Source organism: Penaeus monodon, chromosome 11 (assembly GCF_015228065.2).
Source record: "Penaeus monodon isolate SGIC_2016 chromosome 11, NSTDA_Pmon_1, whole genome shotgun sequence".
In the NCBI taxonomy this organism is placed as follows: Eukaryota; Metazoa; Arthropoda; class Malacostraca; order Decapoda; family Penaeidae; genus Penaeus; species Penaeus monodon.
In genome coordinates, this window is record NC_051396.1 from 38726573 (window position 1) to 38744072 (window position 17500).

Here is a 17500-nt window from a genome sequence, read left to right on the forward strand (position 1 = left end):
ATATATATAATGTATTATCAATTTTTTATATATCAGATTATGTAGTTTTTATTATTATAATTTTAAAATATAAAATATTTACTTATATAAATTTTATTATATTTTATATATATATATATAATTATTTTAATATATAATATTTTTTTTTTTTTTTTTTTTTTTTTTTACGGTAATTCATTTTTGACCGCCGGGGGTCACAGCTATTTTAATTTAGTTTTCATGTTGTGATGTTCTTGGGTGAGTCGTGCTGGGGTCCCCATTCCCTTTCCACGGAGAGTCCCGGTTTTTCCCGTTTTAGTATCATTCTCTCTATTTACCCGGGTTTTTGAAACCACACTACTTGGCTGGCTTCCCCCAACCAGGGGCTAGGTAGGCAACGAGGTGAATTTCCCTTTTCCCAGGGAAAAACCGCGCCGGCCGGTGACTCGAAACCCCGAACTCAATTGCCTCGGCAGTTTGATCCGATACTCTAACCACTCGGGTGTTGTGTGTGTTGGTTTGTGTGTGTGTGTGTTTTTGTGGGTTGTGTGTGTTGTGTGTGTTGTGTGTGTGTGTGTGTGTGTGTGTGTGTGGGTTGAAGTAAATATAAAAAAAAAACATATATTTATGTATATATATATATATTTATTTATTTATTTATTTATTTTTTTTTCATTTGTTGTATGTATCTGTATATAAAACACATGAATATATATATTTATATATAATATAATTTTAATAAATATATATATATATATTTTAATATAATATATTATATAAAATTATTTTTTAATATATAGCCTATATAACATATACTTTTTAACTCAGAGAAAAAAAATTTTTAATTACATTTCCCATACATACTTTTTGCTTAATATTAAATATATTTTTTTAAAGGGGAAGATAAAAAAGAAAAGTAAAACTAGCGCCCCGGCTCTTAATAGTACTGAAAACCTAATAAGTAAATCTCTCCACAGGGCTTTTAAAGAACCCTTCGGAGAGTAAAATAAAAAAAAAAATTTAATGGAAGGAACAAACAAAAAGGGCACACTTTTCCCGGGAAACTGCACAAGGTCGAGAAATAAAGTATGACTTTTTTTTTTGACTCAATCCCTTCGCGGGGAATTTCAATTGTTTCTAAAGGGAAAACAGGTAAAATCGAAAAAAGGGGTTTGAAAAGGGCACCCCGAAAAAAACCCGATGATTAGATAAATAAAATGCTCAAAAACAGAGAAATCGGGATTTCTTTGTAGGGACACGGGTTTCACCTAAACAAGTTCTTTTAACAAATTCCCTAAATGTCCACTTTACGACTCTCTCAAAAAAACCCGCTATAATTGCTGAAGTCAGATGTAGGGGATATCGGGGTTTCCCGTAAAAACAATATGCTTCTCTTTCATTGTAGGCAAGGGACCCTACCGTTAATTAATTAGGGTTTCCCTCTGAATCTTTTTTTTTTTTTTTTTTTTTTTTTTTTTTTATCAAAATGTCACAAAGAAAAAACCTTTTTTCACCATGGGTTTTCTGCTGATTTTTAAAAGCCCATTAAAAAGGTATGAAAAAATTACGAAGAAAAATTTGGCAAAAGGTCTATACTTAAAATCAAAAAAAACACTTCACAATTAGTAAAATAAAAACAACGAGCTAAATCGTTCTCCAAAAAACTTAAATTCCATCCATTTTTCTGATCCGTGCGCTAATGAGGACGCTTATAAAAGAATCAAAATCGACCACCAACCCAAAAAAATTTTTTAGTTATTAACCACATGATTCAAATCCCCAAAATAATGCCAAAAATTAAAACCTTCTAAAAAAAATGTAAAAATAATGTATAGAAGCAGGTAAATCTTTTACAATGTTTTAATATAGACGATTCCTGATCCTTTGTTAAAAAAAAACTCAACTCCTCCTGCTCCGGGGGTCACTGACTCAAAAGACCATGACAAAAAACACTCTAAAGCTTAAAAATTAAAGTTTGACGGGCCCTTAGGAAAAGAGGACAAATTTTAAAAATATTAACAAATTTGGGAATGCAACATTTTGCAACCTTTTATGCCTTTTAAAGAGATTTATACTTTTTATGTATTTTTATTTTATTTACTTTTATTTTAAAAGGGCCCCATTTTTCTTGATAGATTTTAAATTTTTAAAATATTTAATTTTAAAAACCCTAAAAAGGTGTTGACGCGGCAGAAATTTAAAAATCGAGCGATAAAAGGATAAAACCCGGGTATTTTCATTATTTTCGAAAAGCAAAATTAAAAAGACCCTGCTAAGGTAATTTAAAAACCTTCTCCAAAAAAACTCAAAAATTATTATTTAATTCCAGAATTAGCTCAAAATTTTTTTAATGATTTTTTTTCAAAAATTGGGAAAAAAATTTTAACAAAAACACTTCGACATATCACCAAAAAAGGTGGGTGAGGCCCCACCCTTTTTTTTTTTCAGACTAAAACCGTAAAATAGAAACGGTAATCCAAAACGTAAAAACTAATTTTGGCAGGGGGGGGCATTGTTTTTTCGCATTTCAGAGACGCTACTAAAAGGGCAATTACCAAACTTTATCTTTAAACACAGGGGAAAATTCCGGGCGATTTCCACCCCTCAAAAAAATCGTACTCCAAATTTGACACTTTCTTAGAGATCTGACCTTCTTCCAAACACTGATTCCGAAGAAACTTCTAAGCTGATTTTTGAAACGACTTTATTTAGATTACACAAAATTTTAAAGAGAATATGGCAACCAAATAAACTGCCTTACTTTGTACGATATCCCGAATAAAATCAATAAAAATAAAAAAATCGATACTTTTGGGTTAAAAAGTTCAAATACGGAAAGCAATGATAAAAATTTCGGGGGAATCACTGATTTTTTAATCCAAATCCTTTTTCAAAATCGAAAATGTTTTCAACTCTAACCCAAACTCCCTTTTTTAAAACCCGTATTTACATTTCTCCCTTGTGTTCTGAAAAAACTTGGATAAATGGTATAACGCCCAAGGATACTGGCCAACAAAAAGGTATTTCACATAAAGGGCTTCAGATAATCCAAATAAAACACAAAGTTCTTCTGGGTAGTTACAAAAATACTCCAAAATTCCTTCAACATTACCAAAATTTCAAGATGCTACAAAAGGCCCAGCTTTCCGTTAAAACCTGGGAGTAAACATTGACAGATTCATAACTTTTCAGCCCCGTCGACACACCCAAAGAAAAGCAGGGACATACAATTACCTAAGTCATATAAAAGAAAAATTCCCCTCTAAACGGGTTCTCCGTTATGTAAACACTCTCTATATCATTAACATTCTCTCATAGGGGTACTTTGAATAAGGGAAAAAATTCGGGAAAATTTAAAAAATAAAGCGTTGCGCAAAGGAACGTTTGGACTTAAAATACGTATACCACTTTATCCCGCCTAATAACAAAAGCTGGCTAAAATGTTACAAGTGTTGAAATCTATTCAAAAAAATTTTCCAGGTTGTTACCAAGGGGCTTTTAGTCTCCCCCTTATAACGAATATGCATCCCATGAAACTCCAAAAAAAGGGGGAAAAAGCAAACGCATACTCTACTATTCATATGTACTGCAAAACTTTTCTTTTTAATATAATAATAATAATAATGATAATTAATAAAATAAACATTTAACAAAAGGGTTTAAAAATTTTTCGAATTTGAATTTGCTTTTTGGGGTCGGAAAAGCCATAGGACGAAAGATCGCAAAGGTGTGAAGGATTTCCTTTGTACAATAAAAAAGCCTTCAAATTATTTTTTGGGACATGAACCAGATTAAAATACTTGTTATTGTTGGGTTGTTATTATTGTTTTTTAATCATTTTTGATTTTTTCTTTTAGACGTGGAGGCCGATGAATGCCAGAAAAGAAAAGGGAGGCGCCGCTTATGGAAGGTTTTTTTATTTTGTACTGTTATATCTGCACATTCATTTTCACTTTTCCCCTTTAGGAACGAGGAATGAATATCTGGCGACAATGTCCGCGACCGAGGAAGGGATCGCTGCTTATCCGAACAAATCGGAAAATTTTTACGATTCTATCGGAACGCAATGCGTTTTTGTCTCGCCGGGTGTTCCCTTTGCCGCTGTTGGTTCACCACGTTGCTCCCTCTTCAGCGAGGGGGTTTTTCCCCTTTGTCTCCTTGGCATTCATGTCGGCTCTTACCGCCAGGGGAAAATAGAAAAAAAAAGGGCCTTTGGTACAGAGATGGACAAACACACGTCTTTGGATTCAAAATAAAAGGGGGAATGATATTAATTTTTTTTTTTTCTGAAAGCTTGAATTTTTAATATTCTCATATTCGAAAAATAAAACTTTGGTTAAAAAGATTAAATTCAATCTGGTGCTAAAAATGGGTTTTCCTTAATATCATTCCGCACCGAAAATGTTCCTTCCCTTTGCTGGTTTCATTCCTTAGAACTCCCTTAAAATTCCTCATAATTACTAGTGCACTACATTTTATTGTTAGAAAAGCTTAAATGAAATTTCTCTCTAAAACATAAATTACTATCTTTTCCGTGTCTATTTAAACCCCCTCTCACGCCAATTACCAAGCAGTGATAAATTATGAAAATCAAATGGGCAAAAAATTCACTCGTCGCGAATGCTTTTATTTCTGTTAATTTTGTAGTATTTGTGGTTTTTTTTGTTATTTTGCTTATGGCGGTGCCCTAGTAACTCCTGGGGCAGGGCTTCCCCTTTGCAGTCAGATACCATCCACATTTTAAAAACGGGCTTGAAACTGCTCGATATCTTAAAAAATTGATTTTAGCATATTTCCAAAGCGTAATTCATTTTTTTGTTTTGGGGCTCGTTCAATTGTTTGCTTTGACAAAATTTAAACCAAAGCACCACCTTTTCAATTTCCCATATATATATAATATATATTTTATTATAAAATTATTATATATATATTAAAAATTTTAAATATATATATAATATACATACTACTACATAATACTACATACTACATACTACATACATACTACATACTACATAATACATCATACATACTACATAATACATACTAATACTTATAAGGTAATTATGTTATGTGTCCCACCACAACACAACACCATACACACCCAAACGTATTTATGTTGAGTTAATTTGTATATAAAAAAAAAAATTATATATATATACATTATACATATATATATATATATTATATATTTATATATATTATATATTATATAGAGAGAGAGAGGGGGGAGAGAGAGAGAGAGAGAGAAGAGAAGGAAGAGAGAGGACAAAATTTTTATCAGTCTATCCCTATCTCTCTCTGTACAAAAGCCCACCAAACCTACCAAACCCGCTTGGGAAGCTGGGGCTCGGGGCCGGGCACGGGGGAGCAACCCCGCCATCGTGCACGGCCGAACCCTTTTTAAAACTCGCCCCCCCCCCCCAAACATCTGACCCGGGGCGTCATGGGCACATTTTCTGGCTCCCAAAAACCCGGGCCGCGATGCTCCCGTCTTTTTGGTCCAAATGGCCAATTGAGTCTTATTGACTGGGTTTTTTGTCGACCTGCGGACCCTTTTCCCTAATCATTCGCCGATAATCTTGACCCCTAAAAGGAAACCCTCGGGCGTGACCATTCCTCGGGGGGAAAATTTTTCACTGTATTATTTTCACTCTTTAAATGATCCTTTTCGGTATTCCGCCATTCATTTACAATTACTGACTTTCCACGGGCGCGCCGGGAAAAAAATGTACGATCGGTCCTTTTTTTTCTATTTATTTCTTTGCTTCTGTTTTTATCTGTTATTTATCCACCGCCCCTTTTACATTCAAAATAAATGGGAGGGGTCGTTTGTATTTAAAAATTTTTCTGTGATTTTTATTTTTTTTCCCCCTTCACATTTCCTCCCTCGCGAAAATGTAAATAAAATTTGTGAAAGTAAACGTTTCCTTCAGCAAAATGCCCCTCGGCTTGCCTGCGGTGCCGAAAAGCGGGGTTTTTTTTTTCCTACAGCCGTTTTTTCCTCCGGTCGTAGTTTTGGCACCTTTGTCATTAAAGTGAAATAAATCTGGCGATTTTTTATTTTTGTAGATTGGTATCCCATTTGAAATTTTTATGTATTAGGGTTTATTCACGGAAAATAGACTTTTAATTTAATAATATATAAGTTACCTATAAAAATTTTTATGTTATTTCGTACCCCCCCCCCAAAAAAAATATTATATTATTTATATATTTTTTTAAACGGTATAGGCTCATTTTTTGAGGGGCCGTCCGCATGTATTTAATTGTAGTTCCTTTCCACGGAGGGTGCCGGTGTTCCCTTTTTAGGTTCATTCCTCTTTTTTATCCGGGCTTGGGACCACATTGATTTGGGCTGGTTGGGTCACCCAGGGGCTAGGTACAATCGGGTAATTCCTTGCCCAAGGGAACAACGGGCCGGCCGGGTGACTCGAACCCTTAAACCAGATTGCCGTCGTGCCGCCCTTGATCCGATGCTCTAACCACTCGCCAGGGGGGGCTTTATATATTTTAAAATTATTAATATTATATATATATAAAATATTATATATATATATTAAATATATATATATATAAATATAATATTATATATATATTATATATATATATACACATAACACACACACACACACCAAACCAAAAAAACAAAAAAAAACACCAACACCACCCCAACCCACACAACACACACACCACCACCCACACACCACACACACAAACACACACACCACACACACACACACACACACACACACAACACATATAATGTGTTGTTGTTTTCGTATACTATATATATTAAAATTTTTATATAATTTATATATTATATATATATTATATGTTATATATATAATATATTTAAAATATATATATATTTTTATTATATTTAATTGTATATGTTTATGGTATATATGATACACCACACACACCACACCACACACACAACCACCCCCAACACTATATATATATTTTATAATATATATATATTATATATATATATTATATATATATATATTTATTATAATTAAAAATTTTTATATTTTTTATTTTTTTATTTTTATTATTATTTTTTAATATTATAATATATTATATATATAATAATATATAAAATTTTATGAAAAAACCCCCCCCTATAATGTATTTAAAAAATATATTTTAATATTATATATATAAAATAAAAATATATTATATTAATATATAAATTATATATAAATTAAATTATATATTAAAATTTATTTTTATTAATATAATTTTATTATAATAATATAATATATATAAAAATTAATTAATATATAATTAAAATTATATTAATATATATTATTTTCTTTGTGTGTGTGTGTGTGTGTGTGTTATATTTTAAATTTATATTATTATATTAATATATATATTTTATTATATTATATTATATTATATATATATATTATATATATATTATATACATATATATAAGCACCACCCCCCAAATCCACCTCACCATGCATATTTCATAAGCTGGGCCGGGTCTCTTTTTGAATATATGCCCCGGTCTGTTAAATAACCAGGGGGAGTGGTTACGCTTCTTTTTTATTCACGCACGAGGGGCGCATGTGAAAAGGGGTCCATCATACCAAAACCCACGTCTATCAATCTTTGTCTGGTTGGGGGGCCATAATGAAAAGTGGGGAGGGGGCCAGGCAGAAACTTAAAATTTGGGATCGCTATATATTGGCCTATTTGATATGGAGGCTTTATATCCAGTGCTCACTGATCTATGTAAACGTAAGTATCGAGGGTCAGGGTCAGAACTTCCTCTGTACGTATACACAAGCCACGCATACACACCACACACACACACACACCACACACACACCACACACACACACACAAACCCCACCACACACACCACACACACACCCACACTTGCATAGGTTTAAAAAAATTATTTTTCCCTTTTTTTTCTTACTCATGCGAAACGTCATTTTAAAGCTCTTATCATACATTTCTCTCATTATTTTAAAAACAACTAAAATGTAATAGAAATAATGATCTATAAACAAAATTTCTCTCTTTATTTATATAAAAGAAACGAAATTAAGGATAAGAAACAAAAGTAGATCTAGATATAAACTTGATTGGCTTTTTTTTTTTTTACACTACATAGCCTCACGAAAGCTTCAATACTCCACATCAATTCATAGTAAAGTATCACTCTTATCATATAAAAATACTTTCCCGAAATGGGATACCTAGGTTTTTCATCAGGGTGTTAAATGCCTAATAGAAAAAATATTTTTAAATTGCACCGAAAAACTCCGGCCATTCCTGAAAAACCAACCCGACGATTTGCCAAAAGGCCCAATTCCCCCCCCCTCCCATTTCCTGGGTCAAGGCTTTTTTTTCTATTGATTTAGTCAGTTGAAGTTTACGCACCTCCCGACCGCGGTTTAGACGAAACACAATACTCCCTTTTAAAGGGGTTTCAGGCTTGAATAAGTTACTCCTTCTCACTTCCATTTACAAGGAAGAACACCGAAAACAAATTTGTTTTGGGAAAATTTTAAAGGCAATCTGATACACCATATTTAAAAACAACAACCAACCTCTCTCTCTCTCTCTCCTCTCTCTCTCCTCTCTCTCTCTCTCTCTCTCTCTCTCTCTCTAATTATTATTATATATATATATATTATAATTTTATAATTATATATTAGGGAAAATTATAATATTATATATATATTTTTAAAATATTATATTATATATATATATATATAGTATATATATAAAAATATATATTATATAATAATTAATATTATATAATATAATATATATATTTATTTTTAAAAACAAACCTAATTATATAATATATATATATAATATATATTATATATTTTATATTAAGCACACAAATATATATTTTTTTTGAAAGTCCCCCTACCTTAAGGACTTTGGGCGATCATGGTTTCCATGATTTTTCTTGGCTTTAAAAGGCATGGTTTTGCCGTTGCCTTCCGTACAAACCAATAATATATAATATATATAATTATATATATATATATTATATATATATGTAATATATATATTATATATATAAAAATTATATATATTATTATAATATTATGTATTATATATACTAAACTACAAAAACTCTAAAAAAGTTAAGAAAAAGCGAAAAGGCTGGCTTGTTTCTTAATCCCAAAAAAAACTAGATCATAAGATTCAAAGATAACCGCAATGAACAATGATGAACTGTTACAATCAATGGAATGATTTGGGAAAAAGCGAAAAAGTTCACTTTCTTGAGCTGTTTTTAAACTAATACATATATGATCACCAGAATAAAAAGGAATTGCCTTGCCAAAACGCCACAATTGCTCTCAATAACATCTGGAAAAACTGAAGCATTACCCTTGGGGCAAAACTGAGGTTTTGAAATCTTAGTTTTCCCCAATTGCATCAATTTTTTCGAGTGTTGGGTGCTGAAATAGATGACAAGAAAAGATCATAGTTTTGAAAAGTGGGGTTCAACGGTCTTTCTTATTTGCTGGCAGAGAAAAAGATAAAGATGAATGCTTTAGAAAAATAAATTGAAAACCCGGCTGTTGACACTTGAACAGGAGGGAAAAAAAGTTTTTGGGTTATGTGTAGAAGTAAAATATTGGAAAGACTTGCTGAAAGATTTTTGATAAAACAGAGAAGGCAAACCCAAAACAAACTGAGCGACAACATCAAGAATTTTTCGGGCTTTCGATGGTACAAGTGGAAAGAAAAGCGGAAGATCGATTTATGGCAAGGAGGTGGGAGGTCCCGGGTGCTCAAAAAGAGCATACCCTTTTGTGTGATATATAATATTATATATAAATTTTATATATATAATATATTTTAAATGTAATTATATATAAATTATATATATATAATATAATATATATATATTTTATGGAAGAAAAAACCCCCAAAACAAAACTAGATTTTTTTGAAAATGGTCACATTTCGAAATCCCCCTGGGTTCCTCTCCCTGGTGGAATCCCGTGATTTCGAACTGTAGTCTCACTTTTAATAATCTAGTTTTTTTTGTATTGTGGGTTTTTCTTCCTTGATCGCACGGGAAAAGTGTTTTGTTATTTTATAATTAATTTTTAATATATATATTATATATATAATATTTTATTATAAAAATTTTAATGGTTGTGTGTGTGTGTTGTGTGTGGTTGTGTTTGTGTGTGTGTGTGTGGTGTGTGTTTGGTGTGAGGCTAAATGTGTTTGTGTGTGTGTGTGTGTGTGTGTGTGTGTGTGGTGTGTGGGTTATTGCATATGTGTGTGTATATGTGTGTGTGTGGTGTGTGAGTGCGTAGTGTTATTGTTTTTGTTGAGTGCGCATGTGTGATAATTATTGTGTGTGGGGGTGTGTGTGTGTGTGTTTTGGGGTGTGTGTGTTGTGGTGTGGTGTTGTGTGTGGTGTTGGCGTGCTATGTTATATATATTTTGTTTGTGGGTGGTGTGGTGTGTGTGTTTTTGTGGTGTGGTGTGTGTGTGTGTTTGGTGTTTGTGTGGGTGTGTGTGTTTTGTGTTTTTGTGTTGTTTTGTGTGTGTTTGATGTATTTGTTAGTTATAAAATTTATATTATGCCTATTATATGCTTTTTATCGCATAGCCTGCAGCAGATGCGATACAGCTACTTTGGTCAAACGGGCCCTGGGCTCAAACCAGGGGCAGCGAACATCGAGCTGAAAGGAAGCAAAGTAGTTTTGGGTATGAACAAACAAAAAGAAAAATTATGGAACTGCTACATCCGGGCGGACAATAATACAACACAGCTTCGGCAATTTAAACTATCCCGGTCGCGGCATAATATCCGGGAAAAGAGTGGGAGCCACGTCGACAGGTTTTCGTTAACTCATGTCTATATGCACATACTCTTTATATATAATTTTAATATATATATATTATATATATATTATTTAATATATATATTAATATTGTTTGTGTGTGTGTGTGTGTGGTGTGTGGGGTTGTGTTGGGTGTGGGTGGTGGTGTGTACTGTCTATCTATCACACACCACCCACACACGCACACATACACACACACACACCACCACACACACACACCACCACCACACACCACCACACATAATTTAATTATTATATATAATATATATATATTATATTATAATATATAATATATATATATATATATAATATATACATAATTTTGTGTGCTTCAATCGATATCAAAAGCTTTTTGATAAAACTAAAAAGGGTTAGATTGTAAGCTTTTGAGGGAAAATTTCCTTTTCCCCACCATATATTTATCATTGCCTGCAAGTTCAAACCAAAACTCCGGAATCACTTAAGAACTCGGATTGGCCGAAAAAAGAACCAAGGTTTTTCCTCGCGCCCTTTTGCCCCCCAGGGACATTGGAAGGCGAGTTTAAACTAACTTCTCTGTTTTCCGAAATTTTTTTTACGAGGCCTGTGGGAAATTGCTCTTGAAGAGGGGGTGTTGGGGAAACCGGGGGAGGGGGGGTGTCTTCGGGTCAGAGTATTATTATATATAATTTATAATAATTAATATATAAAATTAAATATAAAAATATATTTTTATTTAAAATTTTATATTATATAATATATATAAATATAATTATATATATATTATTATAAAATTTTGTACTTTTCTACATGTAAAGGGGTACCACGGCAAGCCACCATTTTGCGACAGTGGGTTGGGGGCACCGCGTTACCGATTTGCGAGACGTGAGATGACTTGGTGGGTCATGAAAGGGCTTAGCTTGCTGGGTTTTTTTGAAGTAGATGTGCCCCCCAAAAGGCCCCCGTGTCCCCCCAGGGAGGCAGGTGGTGGAGCTGGGCCCTGGTGGCTTGGCCCTTTCCCCCGTGTCTTCTGCCTCTGCTTACGGTTTTTCTTTTTTTCGGCGGTTCCCTCCGTCTTATATATTATTAAATAAATATATTAAATTTAATATATAAAAATATATTATTTTTAATATATTATATAATTATATAAGAGAGAGAGAAAAGAGGAGAGGAGAAGAGAGAGAGAGAGAGAAGAGGAGAGAGAGAGAGAAGAGAGAAGAGCATAATATTATATATATAATATAATAATTATAATTATATTATTAATTTTTAATTATTTAATTTTCCCCGTATATATGCACACACCCAACACCACCCACCACACACACACACACCCCACACACACACACACACCATACACACCACCCATATTATAGTTCTATCTATCTACTACTATCTATCTAAATTTTATTATATATATATTATATTATATATATATAATATATATATTATATTATGGTGTTGTGTATTAATATATATATAATTTTATTATATATAATATATATATTATAATATATAATATATATATAAACACACACCACACACACACACACACACACCACACACACACACACCACACACATAATTTTTTATGTATCTATATATATATTATATATATATATAAATATATATATATATATATATTATAAAATATATATTATATGTGTGTGTTATTTATATATTATATAATTTTATATAAAATTTTAAAATTTATATATTTATATATTTTATATATATATAATTTGTTTTTGTGTGGTGTGTGTGTGTGTGTGTGTGTGTATGTGTGTGTGTGTGTGTGTGTATAGTAGACAAATATAGACAGATATGATTATTCTCATAATAATGTATGTATTTTTTTAATTGTGTATACTAAAAATATATGTGTTATTAAAACTTCTTGTGTTATTTTAGATTTTATTTTAATATATTTTTTAAAATATATATTATATATATTTTATATATATATATATATATTCCCACACTATATGTACATAAAAAATACAAATTTAAAATATTTTTAAAATTTTAATTCATTAATAACTTTTCGATTCATCATACATATAATTTTATTTTATATAAAATATTATTAAAAAATTTATAAAATATATATATTTTTTTATATACATATATATATATATAATATATTATATATATATATAATATATATATATATAAACTTATGTATATATCGCATTTATCTATTTTTTATCTATTCATATGTTATATGTATATAATTTGGGATTAAACAAATAACATATATATGACACCACAACCACACACACCCCCACACACAAACCCCACCACGCACACACACCACACCACACCATATTAATATAAAATATATATTAATTAATTATATATAATTTTATTATATATATGTATATATATATTATATAGTATAAAATATATAATTTTTATTATATTATATTTGTAATATAGTATGTGTATATATAATTTTATATATAATATATTTATATATTATCTTTATATACATTATTTTATTATATTATATTTTTAAAAATTAAAATTTTATATATTATGTATCAAACAAAACACACACCCCACACCACACACACACACACACACACACCACCACACACCACACACACACACACACACATTTGTATATATATATTAATAATATATATTATATATATATATTAATATAATATTTTATATTATAAATATATATGTTTGTGTTGTGTATATAATATATATTATTGTATAATACATAATAATACATACCATTATATGTATATAAAAACATACATTTAAAGATTTTTTTTTTTTTCTAAAGCCCGTCTCGGGGCCCTAGGACTCCTTTCATGACATTTTTCTCTCTGATAAGGAGCTAGTAATCGGAGGGTCGCTGCCTGCTTCCGATGGTTTTATATCGAGTTGTCCTTCTCTTAGCCTTTTCCAAAAAACATACCCCACAAGGCACAGGGGGATTTTAAAACAAAGTCACCTTTTCTTGCCTTTGCCTAAAAAGCATGCCCTACAAGACGCCCATAAATACAGTAGTTGGGGAATTGTCAAACAGCCCCTAATAAAAACTACAAAACTGATATGTGGGAAAAGTAGTTGGGAAATTTAGAACTGGGCGCGGGGGCCGAATGGTTAAGCATCGGGCCCAAACTGTCACAGGCAATCTGAGTTCGGGGTTTTTATCACCGGCCCGGGGTATTGTTCCCTTGAGCAAGGAACTTCACCCCCGTTCCTACCCGCCCTGGTCAACCCAAATAGGTTCCGTTTTCCCAAACCCGGTAAATAAGAAGTTTGGGGTCAGGAGGGCTCCGCCCTAAAAAAAATCTGCAGAACCTGATCAGGCGACACCATTAAGAAAAGGGGGTAAAGCAAACAAACAAAAAAAAAATATATTTTAATATTATTATATATAAATTTTTATAAAATTATATTTTATATATATATAAAATTATTATATGTATATATTGTATATTTATATATTTTATTAATAATAATATAATTTAAAATTATATATATATATATTTAATTTTAAATTATTAATGAAAATTTTATATATCTATATATTAAAATATGCATTAAAATATATATATAATTAATTTTATAATATTATATATATATATTTTTTATGTATGAAAACTAAAAATATTACTACATTTAAAATTTTATAAAATGTAAATACATATATATATATATATATATTTTAAAATTATAATATTTTTGTTAATTAAAATTTATATATATATTATATATATATATATATAATATTTTTTTATGTGTGTGTGTGTGTTGGGTGTGTGTGTTTTATATAAAACCCTACATACACACAATATGTACATAATACTATTATAAAGATAATGTAATATAAAATAAATATATTAATTTATATAATATTATGAAACATATTATGTATCATCACATTTAAAAGGTAGGTTCTGTCGGGCCCCCGTGGTCCAGAGATAAATTTCGTTTTCACGTTGTGATGCCTTTGGGTGGTGTGGGAGGATCCCCCGTTTTTTTCCCGGAATGCCCTGTTCCTTTTTAGGTAACATTCTCTTTATTTTATCCGGGCTTGGGACCCCCATGACTTAGCGGGTTGGCCACCCAGTGGCTAGGGCAGGCAATCAGGTGAAGTTCCTTGCCCCGGGAAAAAACGGGCGGGCGGTACTCGAACCTCGAACTCAATTGCCGTCTGCAGTCTTGAGTCCGACCCTAACCTTCGACCCCCCAGCCTTGCGTCATTTCTTTCCCTTCTTTCTTGCAATTAGAGCGGGGGTTTCCATTTCCTTCCGCCCGGGGTTTTTTATCGAGTCCCATCTCATTTACCCGGGACTGACTGGGCTATTGGGCCCCATGGCTAGGTAGGCTCGAGGGGAAATTCCTGCCAAGGGAAAAAACGCGGCGGTCGGACTCGACCCTCGAACTCAATTGCCGTCGTGACGCATCTTGAGTCCGGCGCTCTAAACCATTCGGCCACCGCGGCCCCTAATAGTATGTATACATACATATATATATTATATTATAATTTATATATATATAAATATATATATATAAAATATATAAGGGCCCCGGGGCCGCCGGGGCCCTTGTTCCCTTGGGCAGGAACTTCACCTCGATTGCCTCCTAGAAACGCATATCGCCTTGAAATCAAAAGCAAAATGTCTAAGGGGAAATCCCCCGTGGCACAACCGCGGTTGATTAGGAAAGGGGATTCAAACAGGCAAGGGGAACTGCCCTATACCTCATAATGAATTGAGAGAGGCATAGTCCTGCGTGGAATGAAAGGCTGTAGAAAAAAAAAAAAAATAAATAAAAATAAATACACACACAGTGTGTGTGTGTGTGTGTGTGTGTGTGGTGTGGTGTGTATATTATCTATGTAATTTTATTTTAATCATCTATAAAATATTATATATATATTTATATATATTAATTAAAATTTTTTTTTTTTTTTTTTTTTTTTTTTTTTTTTAAACGGTAGGTTTTATGTTTGAGCCGCAGTGGGCCAGCATTATTAAATTTTGTTTTTTGTTGTGATGCCTTGGAGGGTAGGGTAGAGTCCCCCCGATCCCTTTTCCCCGGAGAGTGCCGGTTTACCTTTTTTGGTAAACCTTCTCCTATTTTATCCGGGGTTGGGGCCGCACGGGGGGGCTTGGGCTGCTTGGGCACCCGTGGCTGGTAGCAATCGAGTGAAATTCCTTGCCCCAAAGGGAACAACGCGCCGGCCGGTGACTCGAACCCCCGAAATCGATTTCCCTCGTGCCATCTTTAGTCCGACGCTCTAACACTCGGCCCCCGCGGGTTTATGTGTGTATATTATAAAATATATATTATATTATATATTATTATAATATATGTGTGTGTTGTGTGTGTGGTGTGTGTGTGTGTGTGTGTAGTGTGTGTGTGTGTGTGTGTTTGTGTGTGGTTGGTGTGTGTTGTGTGTGTTGTGTGGTAGTAGTATTATGTTGTATGTTTTAAACAATATATATATTATATATATTATTATTATTTAATAATTTAATTTTACATTTTATTTTATATTTAAAAATAATATATATATATATTATATTAATATATATATAATTTTGATGTATTTTTTTTTTATATTATTTATTTTATTATAAATTTATTATTTTTATTATTATTTTATAGTTGTGTTGTGGTGTGTGGGGTTTTGGGGTTGGGGTGTGTGTGGTGTGTGTTGTGTGTGTGTGTGTGTTTGTGTGGGTGGTGTGTGTTTCCCAGGGAAAAATGAGTTTCTAATCTGTTCCAATTTGCTAGAGTGTCTTTTTTATATTTGTGAAATTTCCCTTTTTTTAATTTTGTGTTTGAAAGAAACCGTGCAATTTTAATTGCGTCGTTATGTTTTGGTTTATAGGACGAGAATTTCAGTACCAATTATGTCTTCGTAACAATCTTCATATTCGTACCACATCAAAAAATTACTTTTTTTTTCTTTTTTTTTTTCAACGAAATCCTTTAAAAATTTACACCCAAAAAACAAAAGTACAAACATGCAAAAATTCTTGGCAGAAATATTTTGTTTTTTTTCAAATGGGGGGTGAATTAAGAGACCACAAATTTTCCAGTCCGAATGGAATAGAATCATTAAACTTGAAGACGCTGTATACTGGATGAAAGGATTGTTATGTATCCCAACATTATATAGGTCAGTGGTAGGCCCCTGGGTTCGTCCACTTGCGCTTTACCTCTCTGTAAACGCTTTGATAATGTTCGAAGGCAGGAGTATTAAACGCAAAATATGTTTCATAGACATGTTTCGTTCAAATGTCACCGAAAACGGCTTGCATTGACACCCAAAATGACTTCCCATTATAGCTATGAAAATGAATACACTAAATAATAGAAAAAAAAAAAGTATTACGCCAGACAAAAGCTTCTGCTTACACGTTTCTTCTAACTTTCCAAATTTTTCAAACAATTTGAAAACCCTTAATTAAGTGAAATTAATAGTCTCCAAAGCCTTCTAGAAAATATATTGACGACGTTTCGTGATGATGGTATGTATCTCTACCATCCATTATTCCATGATTTATTTCACTAATAGATGAACAGACTTAACCTGCGATGATCTGCATTTAAGAATAGAATTCATCATAACTGGATATAAATACAATCTTATTGTATCATATCCATAGTATTTTTTTATATATCAATGTTACCAATTCAAGCTGCAATAA